General features: G+C 47.1%; 1 protein-coding gene across 6 annotated transcripts in view; it reads left to right on the top strand.

Moving 5' to 3' along the window:
- HPCAL1 (hippocalcin like 1) overlaps positions 1-22,054 on the top strand; it is an 85,892-nt gene that overhangs the window by 47,551 nt on the left and 16,287 nt on the right. Inside the window, exon 1 of one of the 6 annotated variants that reach the window (XM_054821595.1) lies at positions 10,794-10,905. The exons of the other annotated variants lie outside the window; for them this stretch is intronic. The gene's annotated coding sequence lies outside the window, so the exon portion shown is untranslated. Of the gene's footprint in view, positions 1-10,793; positions 10,906-22,054 lie in introns of those variants that run through there. 6 annotated transcript variants of the gene reach the window in all.

Here is a 22,054-nt window from a genome sequence, read left to right as displayed (position 1 = left end):
AACTTTAATCTACATGACAGAGTTTTTTCCTTGAAGTCGGTTCTTTCTGTACTGGAGATAACATGTCTAAAGCAAGTGTAAAATGAAGAAGGGTTAGATTCGACTTGACTCTTACGATATGCTCTTACAATTTTGCAATGTGAATGTCTTCTAAAACAATTACGGTTATTGCTAAGTGGGCACTAAATGATTAATCTACTAGCAGACAGCCAGCGCAGTAGTGTCTTTGAAACTATTTTTGAGCCTTTTCCCCGCTGTTCTTTCCTTGCAAGACTGGCTTAAAGATAAGACACTGACAATAAAATAAATTGTGATTTGTAACCCGGTTCTCTTTCAGCGTGTGTCTTTGCTTCAGCGTTGCACTCTTGTCTGGCACTGAAAAGCATGTAATGAAAGGGGTTTAAAGTCTGTCCTGAGCCAGAAGAACATTCAATCTTGTATTTCATTTGAGGCATATGCTTAAATTATCATGGGGTTGGCTGGATTTATTTGTGCACTTAGATCCATGCTTAATCCGGGTGAGTAACAATGCTTGAGAGCTTTTGTTGATGGGAGGTCACCGGTGCTGCTGTTTGTGAGTTGGTGGCATCATGTGCAGAGCATGTGAAAATATTCATCCATCGTTTTACTGTCTGGAGTAGTCCTTGTACTGGGAATATCTGCTTACGCCCTGGCTTTCTTCTCAGAAAGTCTCTCCTTTTGGCTATGTGGTGCAGAGGGAGAATTTCCCAGCGCTTAGTTAAGGAGCTGAATTTGCAGCTGAATTTAGGGAGATGACTAAACACTTCAAAATGCAATGTTTTGTGAGAGAAAAGGCAAGACTGCAGAAAAAACCTCCAGTTTGGTTCCTCATACATTCTGTAAACTTGTACATTTTTAATGTTTTTATAGCTACAATCATAATGCTACGTACCACGTTGCATCGTAACAACTGACTCAGAAAAATCCTCTGGTGTCTGTTGATGCCGTGGACTTGCTTATGTGCTAGTGCTGGTTTTAATTGTCTTTCTGTTTGAGGAGATGTCCTCAGAGTATCTCCTCAGGTTAGAGGTTAAGCTGTTTCTCATTACTTTGCATAGCAATGATACGTTTGGTTATACACCCAGTTGAGCCAGCTTGGAGCTGGTGAGCAGCAGTGGAACTGGGCATAAGTCATGGAGTTACTCATATAGCTTCTTACCCTTTCCTTAAGTTGTTCTGGTTAATAATGTGATAATATAATAATAATTCTGGACAATAATAGGTTTGCTGCTCTGCCTTGCGTGATGGCAATTCTGTTGTTGCACAGGTTTTGAGTTTAACTCTCAATAAAGCGCAGGCACAAAGCCAATGACTGTGTGTATGGTTAAATACTGGCTTGATAGAGCTACAAATCAGATCACACCCATGGCGTGGTAGTGAAACGAAGGGCTCATGATGTGGTAGGGCTCGGTAAAAAGCAGTTGGTGTTGGTCTAGGCAAGAACTGCATCTCCTTGTTGGGAATATTGTCTCATGCCCTGAAGGCAACCCTGTGCTCTGATAGTGACACTTTTGTTGGAGGAGAAGGTGGTTTAAAAACTGGCTCATACTGCACGCTTTTTTAATCCCAGCTTTCTCAGGTAAATGAGACACCTTTTCTTAATTGCACGTGGAGGAAGAACCAGTCATGGCAGTGCTTATAAATGATGCGGTTTGCTTTTGGTCAGGAGTGAACTCCAGGCAGACATCTGTCTTTATGTTGTTATTCGGAGCAAAGCTTGGCTTTAGTCTTAACATATTTGCTACCAAATTTTAGTTAGTAAACAGAGACAGACTGCTCCCACCCAGCAACAGATAGGATTGTTTTGGTGGTATAGCTTTGGTGTCTGTTCCAAGATGGATCTGATCTGATGACCAGTGTTTAAAAACAAGCACCCTCCCCTCCTCCAAACCTCCAGGTGTGAGAGCCTGTGCTGCAACTCCTGCTGAAGGAGATCAGAGAGGGATGATGGTCAGAAAATGGATGTGATGATGCTGAAGGAGAGCACCAAGAGCAGTCTTGTCTGTGGGTGCTGAGGGATGGAGCTACAGGTGCCAATTAATCCCATTTAATCTTATTTTTAAGATAGTTTTCTCCATGCATCACGAGAGACTGTCATCATCCTGTTGTTTAGGTTTCTCTATGAGCTGGTGGTGGTCAGCGTGTTTCAAAACAGCAGATTTCATGAAGCTGGGTCGATTGCAAAGCCCAATCTCGTGCTGTTGCAGCGAGTGGCAGGTAGGCTTCCAGCCCCAACAAACAGGTCCCCTCTTGGATGCTTGCCCAGTTGAGAGGCTGTTCACCTCCCTCCCTGACTAGAAACCACCCCAGTTTCAGTTTTAACTTACAGGCTGTTCAATAGTTCGGGGTTTTTTTGTCAGTGCTATGGGTTTATTTTTTTCCATCTGCTGTTTGCTGTCCCGATGTGGTTACAGCAAAAGCTCCTCTCCCTTCTCGTACTTTTGTTTTAAGATGCATCAGCCAAGTGCTGCTAGTTTGCCACTTTCCTTACTATGTTTTTTTTTTAAATTTGTATCACTAAAGAATAGTTTGGTCTTTGCTCTTTATTTTTATTTGCATGATCTAATTCAGCTTGACTTTGGCAATTTCTCTTTACCCCTTTGCTTCCTGACCTCTGTGACACAGCTGTCTTTGCAGAGCAGTCCTTCCTTTCCATTCCTCGGAGGCACTCTGCTTAGTCCTAAAATCCCTTTTTTGGTGATTGTTTCTCCAGTTAGATTGGGAATCATTCCCTAGATGTCTCCCCTACTTTGCTTGGGGTTATAAGTATGAACTCTTTTTTTTTCCTTTTTTTTTTTTAACTTTTTTTTAATCTTTGCCATAAAGATAAGCGAAGCTTCTTACAAGTGTGTCCTTGAGCACTTCAGTCCGGTTGACTTCTATGCCCATTTCCTTTGATTCCTCAAAGCTTATGGGAAACTGAAAATATTAATTTCTATGTTTCACTTCAGAGTATTCTTCTACCTAAACCAGCTCTCCGTGATTACAATTGCTTCCACAGTTACTTTCTGTGAGCAGTTCCAGCTACTTACAGTGTCTAAATTAGTATCGTCCTTTTCTAGTTCGTCAACTGGAGGATTACAACTGGTGTCTGCTGCTTCCAGGAATATCTGTGGTCAGCTCTTAATGTTAACAGTAGGTTCTTCAGTTGCATATTTTGTGAAGTGACAGTCCCACAGTAAGATAAGCTGTGTTAGCACTTCTATATTGCTGTGGACCTTCCAGTCTACACTGCATTCCCATGCAAACTCTGTAGAGTGTAGGACAATCCGTGCAGTTGTCCCTCTGTCTCCCAAGCAGCGTGGACCCCATAGCACCATAGGCCGACCATGACTGCCATCCTCCTGAGTTTCTTCTCCTTTTGCTTCCTCACTTTTCCATTGCGTTGCCCTGGCTCCCAGTATTAGTATGTTATTCCTTGATCATGTTTCTTACTCATCATCTGTGAATTTCTGGCTAATTATCTACTGTCCTATCTGACTGCTACTATTGACGTTAATATGCTCTTTGTTCTCCTAAGTTTGGATGATATTATGTGCTTTTTTGTCCACATTTACCAATCCCCCTGTCTGTTTATTAAAACCAGATGTGGGAATTAACTGATTTTCCTGATTATCCTCTCTCTAGAGGTTTTTTTTCTTTAGTTTAAAACTCTCAGCTGTGCCTGCTGTGATCACAGAAGTCCATCTTTTATCCACAGAGAAACATCCTTTTTCCATGAATGCCTTCTGTTGGTGAAACACCCTAAAACTTCCCTTGCAGCGTCAGTTCTTGAACCATATGGATGACATTAACTTGTAATGGCTTTTCCTGCCTTTTGTAGTGTCGAAAGTCAGTCCCCGGGGATGATGCTCAGAGACTAAGCCTGGTCTCCCCAGGCTCTCTCTATAGCTAGAGGGAGGTAGGCACCTCCAGGGAGCATCTAAAACAGGCTCCAAATTGCCTTCCTAGTCTAATCCCACTGTCAGAGAGACTATCCTCTTCTGGGCTAAATTTAGTCCTCAGCCTTGTTCATGCCTCTGGTTGAGTTCTTCAGCTGCACACTGGGAGCAAGAGCACTTCGTCTCTTACTGGAAGGCCAAAGATAAACCTCTCGGGGAACAAGGAACTAGAATACTCGTAATAATAAGGACCAAATAAAGTGGTGCAAGTAAACAGAGAGCTGAGGACAGTACAGTGGAGCAGCTGGGGGCACAGAATGGAAAAGAAGATGTAGAAGTGGAGTATGATGGAGAAAAGTCAAGTCCCCGACACGTGAGCTGCGGCCTTGCAAACAGAAGCAGCTGAAAGACTTTCATGGTGCAAAGACATCTTGCAGCATCTCTCCAGCAGGAAAAATGAGACCAGATTGCTGTGTCTACAGAGAGCAATTGTTTATTTCCCATTAAGAAGGTAGACACAAAATCAGATTTCCACTCTGAGTTGTCTTATATTTTTAGGCTGTGATTGGATTGCAAATGCACACTGGATATTTACATTTCTGGAAGCGGCTCTGGTGCCGTCTTCTTAACCAGGATCCAAGTTAATTTGCTGAGCTTCCAGATGGGAGCCATTCATTTCTCTATTACAAATTTGCAGGAATGCTTAATTTAATCTAGATTTTCTAGCTCAGTAGTTTGCCTATTCTAACTTTCAAACATTTTCCTTACTTCTTCTTCCCCTTCTGCTTTTTTTTTTTTTAATAAAGAAAATGGGTTTTGCAGAAGGAGCCACCTGTCTGTCATCCATCCTGTGTGGAAGCAGATTGTCCTTCTATCTCCTGTAGAAGGTTTCCTAAGAGGGGACTAAGTGCAAGGTGTAGCTGGTAGAGCCTCTTAGCCCTGTTTCGCTTGGTTTGTCAAGGCTTACTAAATTTTGCTAGCTTGTTTGTTTTAAACTATTTAATGATCACCTTATTCTGGTCTAGTGCATGTGCTGAATAAAGATGGTGTTAAACTACTGGCTCATTCTCTGTTGTGGGTAGATAAGGATATTTGCAGGGGGAGGCTCATAATTTTCCTTAGCAGCATTCAGCCTCCAGTGCATTGAGTGACTTGTGATTGTATTATAGCCATTTCTTTAATGAAATTTTAAACTACATGTCTCTTTACAATCACTTCTGCCTGGGGTTCTTAGATAGCCATGCAAACACTATGTATATGATTGCCGTGGCATGCAGTACATACTGAAGAAGCAGATGAGGTGCAGACAGGTAAGGTTAGCTCACAAGCCAGCCCCTTTCTTCGTTATTGCATTTTCCATAACAGTTAAGACTGTGGTAGGAAAAAATGATGCATCATGGTTTTGCTGCTTTAGTTTCAGAATGAGTGTATTGAACCAGCTTGAGGTCAACTTTATTATTTCTTCTTCTTGTGTTATGAATTCCCAGTGCTCCAAATAGCGAAACGTCATCCCAGAAAAACACGGAAGTGCTGCACAGAGAGACTGCGTCCCTAAGCCCCAAAGACATAGAGTGCCCGGAGCGACAGGCATGCTCGAGAGTTCGTGCTGAGCAAGTTGGGTCGGTGACCTGCAATATGTAGCACATGGATGAGCATTTACAACTGTCCTGCCTGGTCCCTGTGTTGCTTATGGTCATGCAGCAGCTGAAGGAAGCTGGGGTCGGTAGGGAATACGCAATATGAAACTGTCCTACTTCATTCCTTGCTCGGGATTGTTGCCTGTGAGGCAGTGACGTTGGGGATGATGTGATGAGGTACCAGAAGACATCTTTTTGTTCTGCATCTGTACAACATAGAGTCATGCTGCCTCCTGGTCTGTGGCTCAGGCCCCAAGGTTTCAGGGTGATGTTTTCAGCCAGGTGATGCTCAACCCTTACAACAGTGGAGCAAAGTGGAGTGTTTGGCTATGTAGTCAGGAGGCTCTGGCTGCTCACTTCTGCTGTAAATAGTCCTTGGTACTTTTTCATTTTGGAGATGGAAGTATCAATATTTGGGTTTTTTTCCCCAGAGCAGATGAGCAGACAGGTTTTGGAGTATTTTATCAGGTGAGGGAAGTGATGGCAGCTCAGTTCTGGAAGGTGGATGGCAGAGGTGAAGTGATGCTGTGGTTGTGCCCGGGGAGGCAAGAGCGAGCTCGGCAGCGCAGCCCAGCCCCGGGACCGAGGGCAGGGGATACATCTTGTACATGCTCGAAGGGTCAAGGCACAACCTGGACCCGATTCTCAGCACCACTGGCTGGCTGTGAAACTCTGCAGAAGTGGTGTGGTGGAAATGATACAGTTAAAGATATTTGCCTAATAGTACTCAAGTCAGCATCTCAGTTTAACAGACAGTAATCCAGACAGGGTGGGAAATTATTTGAAATTATATAAATGGTACTATCATATATATATTTTATTAGACCATTGTTTTCTGTCTTACTCTACCACTGTAAAAAAAGGATGGATATAAAGGAGAAAAAAACAGCATTGGTATTAGAAACAGAAGCCTCTCTAATGTAGTCGTGAGATAAGCTTGTTAAATCGAAACGGTCAGCCTGGAAGTTTTTTCCCCATCGTGCTGCGTGTCCAAATTCGTTAAGACCCTTTAGGAATTTCTCATGGTCTCCTCCTGCCTCAGTTGTGACCAGGACACTGAAAACATGGGATTATTCCTGTGCTCCCCCCACACGCAGCACCGTACGGTGCACACGTGTTGTGAAAATGGCTCGGCGAGGCTGCCCTGCAGCAGCCGGAGCTGGTTTGGGCTACCTAGCAAATCCTATTAAGTCAGGAGTGTCAATACAATGTGTACAACTTTGGTTCGGAGGGGGCTATTTATAGCTGCAGTAAGAGTATTGTGTGTGCAGGGCTTTTCTTTCACACCTAATCAGGGACCTTGGCAGATTCGCTGTCCCCTTTACCTGCTCAGCAGCTTGGGTGCCAGACCTCTGAGAGCACCAGTGTTTTAGCTGGAAATTCTGGTCATCTTCTAAGGCCGTCTGAAGGCCATCATGAAAGAGGAGGTTGTGATTTTCTGCCTGCCTCTCTGTACAGCATCTCCTCCTCTCCTGGCTCACTGGGTTCAGTGGTTTGGCTCTCGGGGTGTGCAATGCCCCACTGTCAGCAAGAGCACTGCGGTGGGGAGGAGGAAGGATGCCATATATGTGTCAGCAATGTCATTAAACCAAGCTCTTCTTGGCGTTGAGTGAGCTTTCTGAAATGGGGTAAAGTGTGTAGGATTTGGAGTTTGGAGGGACTGAATGTGGCGGAGCTGCAGGGGCAGGGTAACAAGGAGATGTACTTGGTCTTCGTGGGAAGGATGATTTACGCACCCCGTGGGCGATGTCAGTTTGTGGTTTTGGGGTCTGGCTGGGGAGATAGGAAGGACTCATCTTAAGATGTTTCCAGCCTGGGCTAATCCAGGCTCCAAAGGAGCGAGGACCTCCTTTGTGAGTCTGGCTTTGGCATTTGGCGAGCACACTAATGGCATGTCAAGGAATTGCCTCTAATTTAGTTTTAAAATAACACAGCATTAACAGAGTACAAACAGCAAAGACCAGCAAGAACACGTTCCTTCCCGCAGCCAGCCTGGGCTGGGGTACCCCCACCGCCACAAGCCCCCCGGGATGCTGTCATGAAGTGCAATCAAATGTGTTAATAAAGCATAGGAGCTTTCTGCACGCTTACTGCATTACATCGAGTGAGTTGATTATAGGGACTGTTGATTTTATGGGTTTTTTATATTCTTATTGGGAGCCATTTGTCAGTCTGCATGGAAATCTGATTAGCTGAGAATTGCTAGCTCTCTGGTATATGTTGACCTATAAAGTGAAGGATGCAGCAATAAACAAGTCCATTAGGCTGCTGGAGAAGTCTGTAGGCTTCTTTGGAGGTTGGAAAGGAAAGGTCTTGACACTTAAATGCCTTTCCCTTGGGAACTCACCCATGTTTGGGGGGGGTCTGTGCCAGCATCCCTTGGGGGGGCTGGCAGCCCGTTTCAGCCCAGCAGTGCTGATCTCTGCTCCTGGAAAGCTGGGGTCTGGGTGTCCGTGGGTCTCTGTGCCCACCCTGAGAAGGAGCTGCCTTACTATGGGTGGTCTCGCGTGGGAAGGGGACAGGACGCTGGTGTCACTGCAGCCACAAGTCCACCCCGTCGGCAAAGCGGTGTGGCAAAGCCTCGGGCAGCAGGAAGGGGAAGACGTTGCTTCTGTAGATGAAGGGAATAGGGCATTGTAGCTGACTCTGGTGCTTCTGCGATGCTTCCTAGAAGTAAGCATGCTGCTCCTTGCAGAGTGCGGTTCGTTAGTTAACTAGGTTTCAACTCAAGTCTCCTTCAGGGTACGGGGGCGCAGATAAGGCTTCCACTTTGCACAACAAACGCACCTCCCCATCGCCCCACGTAAAATAACTTTCAGTTTTTAAGCAAGGGGATACTTGAACTTGGCACCAGGCACCGTGGTGTGTTGCCAGAGGGTATTGAACGGGCACCGTACACGATCGGATAAAGCACGGGCAAGGTGACTAATGACACCTGCAGCGTTGCAGCGATGTTTTTGTGAAATGTCTCCAACGTAGCAAAATCCCAGGGCTCTTCTCACCAATATCCTCTTCTTTTTTATTACAACAAAAAATTTAATTTTTTGTTAACAGCATAGGAAAAACTTCTGGCGATAAGGCAAGCAGAGGCTGTGGGAAGTTTTGCCCTCTGTGGCAGTGCATTCAGGGTGCCGCTGCCGGCATCACGCAGGGTGAGGTGGTTTGGGGCAGTAGAGTAGTGCCGCTCACGTCACCATCCTGGCATCCCCAAAAGAGGCCAAGCCTCCATCCAGGACAGGATGAAAGTATATTTTTAACTACTGTTTTGACAGGAGGAGTTCAGCTGTGTGATCAAGGTGGATCTGGGCTGCAGCGTGCCTGAACGGTGTGTCAGCATGCAGCCTGCCCTGGTGTCTTCTGGGCACCCCGATACGTTGGCCTGTTTTGAAAACCCGGTCTGGCTGGTTGAGACGTGCCAAGAGGGCTGGATGATAGTAAAGCAAGGGGGGGTTGTTAGCTAACGTAAGCTGCTGGCCTAAAGCCAGCTTGTGTCTTACCATGTGTTTGTTGGGTTGGACTGGGAAAAGATGTTCCACATCAACTCTGCTTCTTAAAACACACAGAAATATTTTCCAGCCTTTCCAAAAGATTTTTGAATTAGTTAAAAGTGTCTGAAAGGCTGTATTGAATCTACTTTTTATCCCAGCATAGGCGACCACTGGGTGGTTTAAGTGACCCAACCATCTTAGCCTCCACCTTTTTATGTTCATGAATATCTTATTATTATTGTTGAGGTTGTGGAGCAAAGCTTGTGTCTTCAAGTCTTGTAGTGCTTGAAGCTGTCCAGTCCATCCCTGAGCTGCTGTGCAATGGCATACTCACCAAATTTTTCTTGTCTTGGAGGTAAAAATGAGTAGTGAGATACTAAAACCAAGGCAGATGCCTTCTTATGACTTCAAGTGGCTTCATTTTGTCTTTCAAGTTTGCTTTCATCAAAATGATGGCTTGTATTTGTTGTCCAAGCAGTATGGTATCCAGCAAGTAGTGAGGGCATTTTTATGCCTGGAATTAGGCATCGCCGGTGACGTCAGGGATTTGTGCAGAGCTGGCATGGCATTTGCAAATGATCACTCATAAAACCAATGCTGTGATTAATTAGGGTTTTCAGAGCTCTGAAACAGTCATTTCTATATTAATAATGTTCACGTCTAAGTGACCCTCCGCTAGCGTGGGGTTTCTCTTTGAACAGAGGTAGAAATAGGTAATTTTGCTATTAGAGCCTGAATATGTAGCCACACCAGGCTGTGGGCACAAACTGGGTCTTGTGTAAATGTATTTGCTCCTTCAAGGTTTTCTTCTCTTTGATGCAGAAGTCTTGCTGCTGTAGGTGTAGATACGTGTATGCTGACTTCATGCCCCCCTTTTTTAAAAGACAGACCTATGAATTTCTGATAGACCTACTTTGGAAAACCAGGGAATCTTTCAACTTTTTGTCTTTATTTTACCTTTGAGGGAAACTAAGTGCTCTACCAGAAATTCCTATGGTGGAAGGGTGACCAGCCGGTTGGTCTCATGCCTCCAAAAATTCAACCTGAGGAGCTGTAGACTGCAAGAATATCAACTGCTTGGAAAACCCTTCAACCCTTCCTACCTGCCTGTGCCTCTGAAACTAACGTTTGGGGCTTCTTGGTGTCTCTTGGCATCCTGTATCTTGTTTAACAGGAACAGCCAAAGATACAATAAGTAATGGTGTCTGAGGAGCTGCAGAAGAGAAGCTTCAGCCAACTTCTGGCTAGTAGGGATTCAAAACTGTGTTTGGACTGATGGGAGGAGACAACTAATCCCACATTGGCTCTTCTTTCTCTGAAAAGTCTGCAGCGAAGCTTTGGAGGTGTGAGCTCCATCTTCTGCTGGTGCTCCTGGATGTCCTGAGCCTGGATGGTTTTTTGGGGAGGTGGGAAAGCGGGAGACGAGCTGAGAGCAGAGCCACCTGGAATTGCTTTTCCACAGGGCGCCTTCCCTTTCTGAGCTCTCGCTTTGGGCTTCGCCTGCTTCGTGGAGAGACTTAATTTGGTGTTCGCAAGACTCTTCTTTTGCCCGTGTAGGAATGGGGGTGCTGGGGGAGGATAATGGAAATGTATGGGGTGATACGGTGACGTCTGTTCTCCACCATCGCCTGGGAGTTTCTGAGTGTTGGAAGGACGTAAAATGTAAAACCCATCGCTGGGCGGAGTGAGGGTGAATGCGTGGTTTCTGCATGTGTTTTCGCTTCATAGTTAAGAAAAAAAAAAAATCTAAAAATAAACTCCCCACTCGCCTCTGCTTCCTGGTTTGCGTGGGGCTGCGGCAGAGCAACCGGAGAGATGGGGCGTCCGGCCCGGCCCGGGGAACCCCCTGCCTGAGCCCAGAGCGGCCGGAGGGGCGAGGTGAGGGGGTGAGGGGGGCGGGTGGCACCCCCTTGGGCAGCCGGCTGTGGAGCAGGGCTGATGGCGCCTGGCTGGCCGTTCTCGGGGTGCGGGGGGGTCATGCTGTCAGTCGGTACGTAGGCACCCTGTGGGTGTCTGTCCCACGTGGGGTGGGTGCGTGAAGTCCCTCTGCAAATACACGTCGTGGTTTTGGTGATGTGAGCGCGTAGGTCCTCCGTTGGTCGCAAGCGTATGAATTTTGGTGATGAGGGAGGTGGTTGGCTTTGAACCCTAAATCCTAGAGAGTGGTTTAGAGGTCTGGAGTGGAAGAAGCTCTAGGTGAAACAGGTGAGCAAGCAGAGCCACGGTGAAGCCGTCAAAGATGCATAATAACGGCAGCCTCTCGTGCCGATGCAGCACTGTGGTGTTGCGGTGGTATAACCGGCACCAAAACTCGTCTCGAGAGCCGTGGGGCCGCTGTTGAACAGACGCCGTGCTGCCCGGCCCGCGGGGGTTTGCTCTCCGGGCAGGGAGGAGTGGTGCCAGCCCGTACACCGGCGCTGCGAGAGCTGCAGATGGGAAGCGAGAAAGGCAGCACCCAGCTGAAACCACAGGGCAGCTGTGTTGGTCAGGAGGTACCCTGGGAGCGTCACTTTTCATTAAGGGTGCTACGTTTCCTAATATGCTGCTGGTTTGTTTGGGGGTTTTTTAAAGAAAGCGTAACGATACTGTGCAGGGGATGCACAGGCAATTAAAACGTTCGCAATACTAAAGTGTTTACGAATAAGCTGACGAAGGCAATAGGAAGTTGCATAGTTTTCTCTGCTCTTTACAGGCAGGACTGAAACTCCCCTAGCCTGTGGTCAGTAGGATATTGCAGAGCCTGGTTCTGGCCTGAGCTGCCATCAGGGACCTTTACTTTCTTCTCCCTGTGACCTAAAGCCATTTTACTCCATGAACCTTGTTTTTACCTCCATGAACTTGCCTCGCTTGTCTCAAATGCAGAAGCTGATGATTTGGAGAGATTTCTGTGAAAGTCCTAAGTTTTATCAGTGATTTCTCATCATTAGTCCTACCAACACATATATTGTCTATATATTTATATTGCATATTTATGCTTCACAGCTTGTTAGTTCTCAGAGGTTTAGCAACCTCCTGGAAAATTTGCACTGAGCAATAAGGCAGCTTGATCGGGGAATCAGTGGCTTCAGTCCTTTGTGATCTCGGTTTTCTGACCTGTATTAACGTATCTTTCCCTCATCCCGGAGGAGATGGCACTTGCAGGTTCAGTGGTGGGCTGGTGGAGCAGCACCGGGGAGGTACGGGCTTGCCAAGCACCGGGTTACCCAGCTGGGGCAGCCAAAGAGAAGCATCCGGCATTTTAAATGCATTTAAAAAAGCATTAGTGAATGATGGATTTTATATCTGTACGTAAAAGGTACTTTAAAAAGCACCTGGAGGGGCTGCAGGTTGCCTCTCTAGCTGGCAAAGCATCTGAGTAGCAGAGCTGCATGGAGAAGCATCTTCCCATACCTGGGGCGTTTCTGAGCAGGGATAAAGTTCACGGATGCAATTTAGTTTCCAGAAGACTGTAGACAGTTTTGCACAAGTAATCATGAAGGGAATAATCATGAGTGGAAAGGGAAATGTGGCTGGTGTGGCGGAGCAGGTGTCTGTTGGGAGTCGCAAACAATCTGGCTTTTTTTCCACTTTTTTTTCGTGAAAGAAAGTCCAAGCCCTGGTGGCTCTGTCTCTGCCGTGTGGCCCCGTGCTTTGCAGAGCTGTGGCACCTGGCTGCAGGGATGCTCTGGGATGCGGCCACTGGGTACCAAAGCACCTGGGGGGAGATGCTCCTGCATTGACTTGAGTGGTGGCACGCGGGCCGGCTGTTTAACGAGGGCTGCCATCGTCTCGTCCGTGCTGGTGTCACAGCCCAGGGACGGCTAGCTGCTTTTTAACCACGGGTTATTCATCCGCTTGGTTTTCCTTTGTGGGGGAAGAACTGGTTATGGTGCAGGGATGCTCTTTGGTGTATCCATTGGTTTCAACTTGCCTTGAATTTTGTGACTAATTGCTGCAGCAATTAAATTTGGTGTCTGACGGCAGCACCGCAGTCATGTGTGGTGGGAGGGGACAAAAGTAATTTTTCTATTTGGCTCCTCTGAAGACTGTTCATCTGGCCAGTTTGGCCAGTTGTTTTGTTGGTTGGGTTTTTAATATTTTGAGGTGTATATGTGGGGTTTTTTGTTATTAAAGAACAGACAAAATAATAGCTCCTTGCCTGTTTAATGTGATGTAATTAGATGGAGGAGCAAGCTATTGAATGGTTCTGGCTAAAGCTGTGAAAAGAATAATTTTAACTGCTGTTATATGAAGAATATTCCTTTTTCTGCTTTTATGATGATGACTGCCCATTCGTATTTTAGCATCTGTTCCTGTAAGAATATGGAAGGAAATGAGCTGGCTCAGCAGAAACTGAAACCCAAACTAATCTCATGCTGGAGTAAACACTTAATGGTCTCATTGTCCGTGGGCACTTCAGCAGCAAACCCAGAAAAAAAATAATCAGCGTTAAAACCCAGAATAGATGGCAGAGAAAGCATCAAAGCCCTCTTGTTGTTTTCCCCAGCACCCCACGGGCTCCACGCATGTGCCCAGCAAGCACAAAGCTCGTCAGCAGACTGCCGGCAGCTTTGCCCTGCTGCTCAGGGTGCCGGGCACGGAGTCCTGCAGCCGGCGGTGCCGGGACCCGGCTCCACCATCACCGGCGGGGCAGCCGGTTCCTGCCAAAGCTCTTTATGAGCTTTCTGTGCCTGGCTGCCGTGCGTCCCGCGGAGTCCTCCCGTCCTTTCACCCTGCATTTCCCCACTTGCGTAACTGACTCAGGCATTAGCCTCCCTGCCCTCCTTGCCATGTCTTTGACACTTGTGCATCACTTGGCCTCTTTGTTTTGATAAATAACGTTCCAGCCAAGTCGCTCCTTAGGTGTGAGGCTGGGAGTGTTTAGAGGCAGTGACACAAAGTTTACATTCTTGCCTATTTAATTTTGCGGATCTGTTTCATACCTAAACTCACTGGGATTATTTACCAAAAGTATATGGCAAATAATATTTCTCATTAAAAAAAACCCTCAACCCGATAGCTTGTGAACTCTTGATGCTTTTGGCAGTCAGAAACTGAAAGTGGAATAGATTTATTTTTTTTAATTACTTTATCAGACTGAGAGAAATGTAAAGATTAGTAGAGCATAAACAGAAGGAAGTAAAGCAGCTCTCAAGTGTTTTAATGATCCGAGTAGCCAATTTGTTTAGTATGAGTTGTCACTGAGCCTTCAGTTTGGTGCTTAGGGGTTTAGTTTGTTTAAAAAAAATAAATAAAGCATGGAAATGGAGTTTCAAGAAATTATGGTCCAGCTTAGCTTGCATACACTCTTCAGCCCCGCATGCGGGATCGCTCAGTCCGTGCTGGCATTCCCCGTCTGGGCTTTTCCTTGCGAGGTGTTGTCATGTATTTTACCTTACTAATGCCATGGACAGTGGGATTGAGTGTGCCCGCAGCCAGTTGGTGGGTGACACCGAGCGGAGTAGTGTGGCGGATACATTTGAGGGAAGGGATGCCATCCAGAGGGACCTTGACAGGCTGGAGGAGCAGGCCCATGTGAACCTCATGAAGTTCAACAAGGCCAAGTGCAAGGTCCTGCACATGGGTTGGGGCAACCCCCAGTATCAATACAGGCTGGGGGATGAAGGGATTGAGGACTTGAGATACTGGTGGATGAAATATTGGAGATGAGCCAGCAATGTGCGCTCGCAGCCCAGAAACCCAACTGTGTCCTGGGCTGCACAAGAAGAAGTGTAACCAGCAGGTCAAGGGAGGTGATTCTCCCCCTCTACTCCACTCTGGAGTACTGCATCCAGCTCTGGGGGCCCCAGTACAGGAGAGACATGGAGCTGTTGGAGCAAGTCCAGAGGAGGGCCACGAAGCTGATCAGAGGGCTGGAGCACCTCTGCTATGAGGACAGGCTGAGGGAGTTGGGGTTGTTCAGCCTGGAGAAAAGGTGGCTCCGGGGAGATCTCTTGGGCCTTACAATACTTAAAGGAGGCTTACAAGAAAGATGGAGAGAGACTTTTACCAGGACCTGTGGTGACAGGACAAGGTGCAACAGTTTTACACTGAAAGAGGGTAGGTTTAGATTGGACATAAGGAATAAATTCTTTATGATGAGGGTGGTGAGACACTGGAACAGGTTGCCCTAAGAAGCTGTGGATTACCTTTCACTGGAAGTGTTCAAGGTCATGTTCAATGGGGCTTTGAGCAACCTGGTCTAGTGAAAGATGTCCCTGCCCATGGCAGCAGTTTGGACTAGGTGATCTTTAGAAGTCCCTTCCAACCCAGCCCATTCTGTGATTATTCCTGTGAGGTCTGCTGCCAAAATCTGCATTTGTTTACTGGCAAAGGCTGATATTTATGCTGTACTTGGACAACTGTTGGCACTGCTGCTTGATGAAGGTAAGCAAAATTCCTGTGTCTGAGTGGAAAAAATGTTCTTCAAGTTTAAGACATGAGGCATCCAGCATTTTCAGTCAGAGTAAATTTAATGACATTTTATGGGCTGGGAGGCAATGGTAGGAAAGAGGTCCATAACCTTTTGAAGGAGGGGAAGCAGATATTTTTTTTAAGGCTTGCCAAGTGTTGCCAGTTATCAGGCAGCTCCTCTTTATTCCCAGCGCCTGTCCTTGGACCTGCCCAGGACTGGTTTGAAAGGACCCTCCAGCTCATTGATGCAGAGTGATGCTGCAAGATCTGTTTCTCCAGCTAGCTGCTTGGCAAAGCAGGGAAGTCCCGTCAGCTGCCTTTGTACTTAAATTATCCACTTTTTGGCACAGTGACAGGCTCTTTTTAGCCTTGTGCATGGTGCCTGGCACGGCAGAGGCCAGATCTCAGCTGCCACTTTTCTGCATCGCAGCGGGAACCCTCCAGCATCTCGCTTTTGGGCTGGGGCAGCCGCCGGCAGATGCGATCCCCCTTGCAGAGCCGGAGCAGCGGGCTTCACCACTGGTTAACTTTAACATGTACCAGCCTAAGACGTGCCCTTAGCAAAGAAACAATAGCTCCCACTGCTTGTACGGTTGCGTGAAACCAGGCTACTCGTGTTAAACGTAGTGCAGGCTGGAGCGTGTGTGTGCCGTGGTTTTCTCCTGGAAAGCTGCAGGCTGGAAACGTTGGCTGCAACAGCGGCGTCAAGAAACTGGATGTGTTTTAGCGGGGTTATTTGTGGGTAAAGAGTGGTGCTCTGTTGTTGAGGAGCTCTCTAAGCTCTGCCTGCGGTGCTCCTGGCACCCCCCACGGCTTTGTGGTGCAGCCTGGAGAAACCTGCTGCCGCAGCTCCCCTCTCTGCCTGCAAGAGCAGTTTCGGTCGAGAAACGGTCGCTTTTTATAGGAAAAGTCGGTCTGGGGGATTTATGCATACACAAATTTTATTCAGTGGCATGCTGAGACCCGTAGGGGTGTAAAGCTTTTTCACAACTTGTATGTCGGCAGTGATGGGCCATTGGTGTGAGCACCCAGCTGAGCATGCTTGTGGCTACCTGTGTGCCCCAGCGTACATCCAAACATCCTTACGGCTTAGACCAAAGTTTTGGCAAATGATGAAACTTGCAGTATTTTTGCATGGTTTGTCCCCATCCATTTGCTTGCATGGCGACCTAACCTAGGGTGCCTTTCTGGTTTGCAGAGGGTCCTGCCATGTCGCTCCAGTGCAGGCACTGCTTGGAGCTAGAGGAGGACTTGTGCCAGACCGCAGCAGTCATGCCCCGGGGAGCTAAAGCAGCAAAGGACATGCTTCTCTTGATGTCAAAAAAAAAAAAAAAAAAAAGTGCTTTTCTCAGTGGCAAATCTCTCATTTACTGCAAGCACTGTGTGTCTGTAAGCGTGCATGAACACATCGTTGCTGAACTGCTTCCCCTGCCCGTACGGCAGATCCTGAGGCCCCCCAGGCTCCAAGGGGGCTGCAACCTGCTCGTAGCACTCAGGGGTATTTTCAGTCGCCTTTCTCCCTGCTCTAGTTAAGGGGGAGTTGTTTTTTTCATTTTCAGAGCAAACTGCCTAATGGCGTTTCTGTTTGTTACAGCTGTTCCTCTGATATGCCAGATCTGAATCTCCTCCTTTAGGAGGAAAAAAGCTCAACAGCTGGATTATGGATAAAATACAAATATATGTGTCTGAGAAGCTGCACTTGCTGAAAATGTTTTCTAGTACACAGATACTATTGAATAGCAAATAGAGAGTGATTGTGGTCTCCCCTAGTTAAGGCTGTGGTTAGATTTGGTTGGTTGGTTGGTTTTGTACAAGCCTGCTGCTTTGTTTATAAAACAAATACGCCGTTATTCCCTGCTCTCCCACTGGATGGGCAGTAGAAGTGGTCCTCCTCGGTTGTCCAACACTTACAGCTGGAGAAGAAACTAGAAAATCCTTGTGTGACGTGCACCACTAGGTTTTATATGCAGAGATGTTCCGGTAACATGTTGGATCACTTATTTCTTAATGTTGTTTTTCCACTGAGCTTCACATCTCTTCCATTAGAACTTATCAGCGGATGGGTTTTGAAGCTCCATGTTTGGAAGTGCGCAGATCAGATATCTGATGCCACGACATTGCTTTTTGTCATTAACATGAAAGAAGATCAGGATGTGGTTCTGAGAGAGCTGGTTAACCCTGGGGAGGGAAGTCACAGAAAAGGCAAGAAATGCAGGGGGAGTCTGTGTCTGGAGGGAGGAGAAGCTGCTTGTCGGGACACGCAGAGAAGAGCCCGGGCAGAGCTGAACACATTGACCCAAGGCACTAAGGTGAAAAGACAAATCCCCCTCTTGGATGTGTTCCCAGTGCAGATAAGGAAACTCGGTGTCACTGCGCAGGCACGGGTGAGACCTCGTCCAAGATGGTGCAGTGTGGTCCCAGTGGCCAGGAGTCAGGAGGCTGTCACTGCTCTAAGTGCAGAGGAGGATTTCTGCCACACAGGGAAAGGAAAATGTGTGTCTGAGAGGGGGTGAGAAGAGCCTGCTCAGTGAAGCCAGGAAAGCCAAGGCTTTGTGAGAGTGATGGATCTCTATACCTGTGTGTAGCAGAGGGGAAGTTCTAGAGAAGGTTGTGTTGGGACCACAGCAAATGCTGTAACCAGCACTGAACACATTTGGGCTGGAAGTTAGAAGATGATTTTGAGCTGTTAGAGGAATCAGGCCCGTGACTGGGGTGATGGGAGCAAAGCCTGGCTGGCTTTTAGGATGAAGCTCAAGAAGAAAGTCAATGAGTGATGCTATATCTGCTGTAGTAGGGGCCGAAGCTGATGAGCTGGATGGTTCCTTCCCCTGTTGAATCCCCACTGTTACCTCAGCAGAGTGAGGGGAATTGCCAGCACCATTAGTTTGGTCTTGGCTGTATGAGGCGGGGTAGAGCTTGCCTAGGTTTATGCACAAGTGCCCGTTGTGTCTCAGCAAGAAGCAGGAAAAATGTGCAATGCAGGGGGACAGCCAGGGCCTTCCAGTGCCACTTGTACCCTGGAGTGACAGACGAGCTGTTGTTGGGCTTGAGCTCCCCTAACATGTACCTAAACATACCAACACACATCTGTGTGATGCTTTAAGGGCCTCAGCGTGACCATATTTCCAAGAGGAGCAGCTCATCTTCAGGAATATTGAAAATAATGAGTATTGACTGCATTAAAGTGCAAATATATTGAGATACATCCACCCTGGCATAGCTCTGTACAGAAGCCATTAGGACAAACCTGAGTAACGGAAACTTATGGGACATTGAGGTGATTTGGAAGCAACAAGAAAAAGAGAAATAACCTCTAATGGCTGAACTGAATTTGCAGGAACGGTGGCACTCAGCATCTTTGCTTCAGTGCATGCCCGTGGTGGATATGCCGCCTCTCCAGGGCTGGCACTCGGCAGGTCTGCCCCTCTCACCCCTGGCTGCGAATTTGGCATCTCTACAGGCTGTTTCTTACTGCACTTTGTCTAATTTCAGCCCAACAAAGCCATCTTCTCAGCTGAGTGCTCACCGTATTGTCATCATTTGAATTAGTAGAGTTTTATAACAACGGTACTTTTACTGAGTGCAATTTGTTGTCCAGTGAACCCAGAAGCTGCCAGATAATTGTTTTAAGAAATAGTTTTAACTCTTTCACTCCCTTGTAAAACCAGGGAGGAGCTGATAACTTTAACTCTCCCAGTTTTGGACCGAGCGCAGTTTCGATGGCTATCTCGGCAGGTCAAAACCGCAGACGTCTGTTCCAAACCGGTGGGTAATTGCTTTGTGCAAAGCCATTCATGAACTAATTTTTTCCTCCAGGAAGGTGAAGTTTGTTTATTCAATCCCATTTCAAAGCAATGCCATTTCTTACCAGAGACTGTAGCAGAAATGTGGCACAAGTCTGTTCTTTCCGACCTGCCTATATCTTCATTTTTGCTTTGAGAATATAATTTGGAGTGTATTTTTTCCACATTGCTTCTTACTCTGTCTAGCCTGATACTTTCCAAACCTGTGGTTGTCTTCCTTCTCTCCCTTATTTTCTGTTATTAAATCTTCCAGGTATTGAAAATATCTGAGATGTAGATTTAAGCAACTTTGGCACAGCACAGGTCTTCTGTTGGGTTAATAGGCTCCAGCACACTAAGGATGGGTTGAAAAATGACAGGCTTCCTCCCACGGGCTGACGTTCAGGGCAGAGAAGAGCAGATGAAAGGTGTGACAACTGAATATGTACATTAAAATAGACAGATAACTGATGCAGTACTCTACAGAGGAAAGATCTGAGTAGTGTGCAAATATGTATTACTGTGTTTAAGGTCTGATTCTGTTAAATGCAAGGAAAGTAAACATTCAATTGGTATTCATTAGGAGTGGAGATTTTTTGGTCAATGCCAGTTATTTGCTGATCAGTACTGTTGCCCAACCTACAGGTCATCCTGGCTCCAGTGCTCATGGTCTACATGTGGGGCCATGCGACAGGAAGAAGGGAAGCAAGGGGCGAAGGTCTGGTCTGGCTGCAGAGGTGGGATGGGAGGGACGGAGCTGGGAGGGAGGGAGGGAGGGAGGGAGGGAGCAGGTTGAGTGTCTCCATCCATCAGAATAAAGGGGCTGCTGCGTCCCTACAGGCCATATGAGGAAGGGTTAATAGGTCAATGGGCTTGAGAAATAGTGTAACGTCGAGATGGCATTGCGAAGTGTAAATGTAGCTTCTTGAGTTCCTTTTTCAGCAAAGGATGTTCTTGGGGGGCAAGTCCGGCCTGCACCTTTGGTGGGGGAGCTGAGCGCCCTGTCCCGGGCTTTCCACAGGCTTTTTAATATGGATGATCCCAGTCATAATGGGACTGTGGGCAGCCCAGCCTTCCCCTTCCCACCAACGTGGTGGGAACCACAGCACGGTGGCCACATCCCATGCGAGACCCCCGGTCTTCAGCCGGGTCCCAGCCAGATAGGACTTTATTCCAGTGGCAATGCTCTTGGTCTTCAGCAGGGCTCAGGAGGAGGGTTATTTAAAGCCCTCGTCCTTTCTGTGGAGTATAGGAAGTAGGAAGCGCTTCCTCCCCGTAGATCTCTATCCAAAGCTTTTGTCTGCTTCCTTACAGTCCCACCCTGCTTGGAGTCGCTCCAAAACCCAGCATGCCGGGGCAATGTGCCGTTGTTCAGTGGGGTCATCCTCAGCTGCGGCTCCTCTCCTTTTCTAAAACAGAAGGTTTTGGCACCAAAATGCCAAAGAACGCTGTCCTGGGCTGGTCTGTGGGATATATAAATGCCCATCTGTCTGCCCTGCCCCACCACCTCTCCTGCAATTGGAAATGCTGGTGTTGCAAAGAGGAAATATGGGGGTCAACCTTCCTTTGGGAGCCTGATTGATGCTTGCTGCTGCGTTTTAGTTGTGAAACGTAAGGGAGGTCTCAAAATAACTCTGACAAGTCATGATCTCTGCAACCGAGGGTCAAGAAGCTGAAAAAAATAATGCTAACCACAAGAATTTGAGGGCCTGAAATGCTTTTAAGGTACTGCCTACTCTCTTCAGAGCATTGACGGGGGGAGAAATATGGGACTATTTCTGTTGTGCTGGATATATCTCAGGAAAGTCCAGCTGCAGGATCGTGCAAAGGGGAGAGAGAAGAGACTGAATGGGAGGCTCAGCCACGGCAGAGCATCAGCTGGAGGATCTACCTGGTGCCTCCGTGGTCCGGACTGCCCTCAGCTGACCAGATAAAGCTTCACCTTCCTCTGGCAGGAACCTCTTGCCCAATGCAAATGTGACTCCAAACATCTACACCAGTTTTGGAGCTCACTCCCCTGACCCCGAAGGTGGTACGTTCGCTGGCCTTCCCTTTTCAACATGGACACTGCCAACAAAAAGCTGTTATCAGGCTTCAAGGCCAAGGGAAGTGGCCTCGTTGTTGTATGCTGAAAGATGATGTCTGCACACCCCAAGAGGAGGCACCGCTTCAGAAACTTCTAATGAGTTCACCATCCTCCACCAGCGCAGCCCTCCTTTTAACCACTGCCGTGTCCTTTAAACACTTTTTTCCTGTTCCTCTCAAGAGGAAAAAAAAATGATAAATTATTGTGTTGACGTTACACAAATGTTGCACTTCTAGAAAGATCTTGTTGACATGGTTTCTCACACAGGATACCTTCTTCTTGCACAGAAAAGTTGCCGAAAATATCCAGGAAAATAGAGATGTCATCCTTGGGGAAGGGAGATTTAAAAAAAAAGACAGCCTGGTGGCCAGCATGGATCTTGGTTTGAGAAAGATGCAGAAGTTGGTGAAAGTGTTGGGTTTAGTAGGATTTTCTGTAGCCCTGTTAGAAGTGGAGCTGACTAGTAGCTGATGATAAATGAAAAGATCAAAAAGTGGCTGAGGTCAGTATCCTGGCGTGGCCGGACACAGAAGACCTTATCTGTCCATGGCCTGATATGTTAAAACCTTACTGATTACATGCTTTTTTTTTTTTTGCCTTTGCTAAACCAAAGTTCATGAAGATAGTGCCATCTGAAAGAGACACCTTAAGGTGATATCAGGAGTAGGTTTTCTCCCTTGTCCCCTTCTCCCTCCATGAATGCCCACCTTCAACGTTGCTGTTGAGAGAAGACACTTATTTCCTGTTTTTCCAGTCGAGACCTTCA

This window comes from Grus americana, chromosome 3, assembly GCF_028858705.1.
Source record: "Grus americana isolate bGruAme1 chromosome 3, bGruAme1.mat, whole genome shotgun sequence".
NCBI lineage: Eukaryota > Metazoa > Chordata > Aves > Gruiformes > Gruidae > Grus > Grus americana.
Note: the sequence above shows the minus strand (reverse complement) of the source record. Positions and strands in the feature narration are given on the sequence as shown.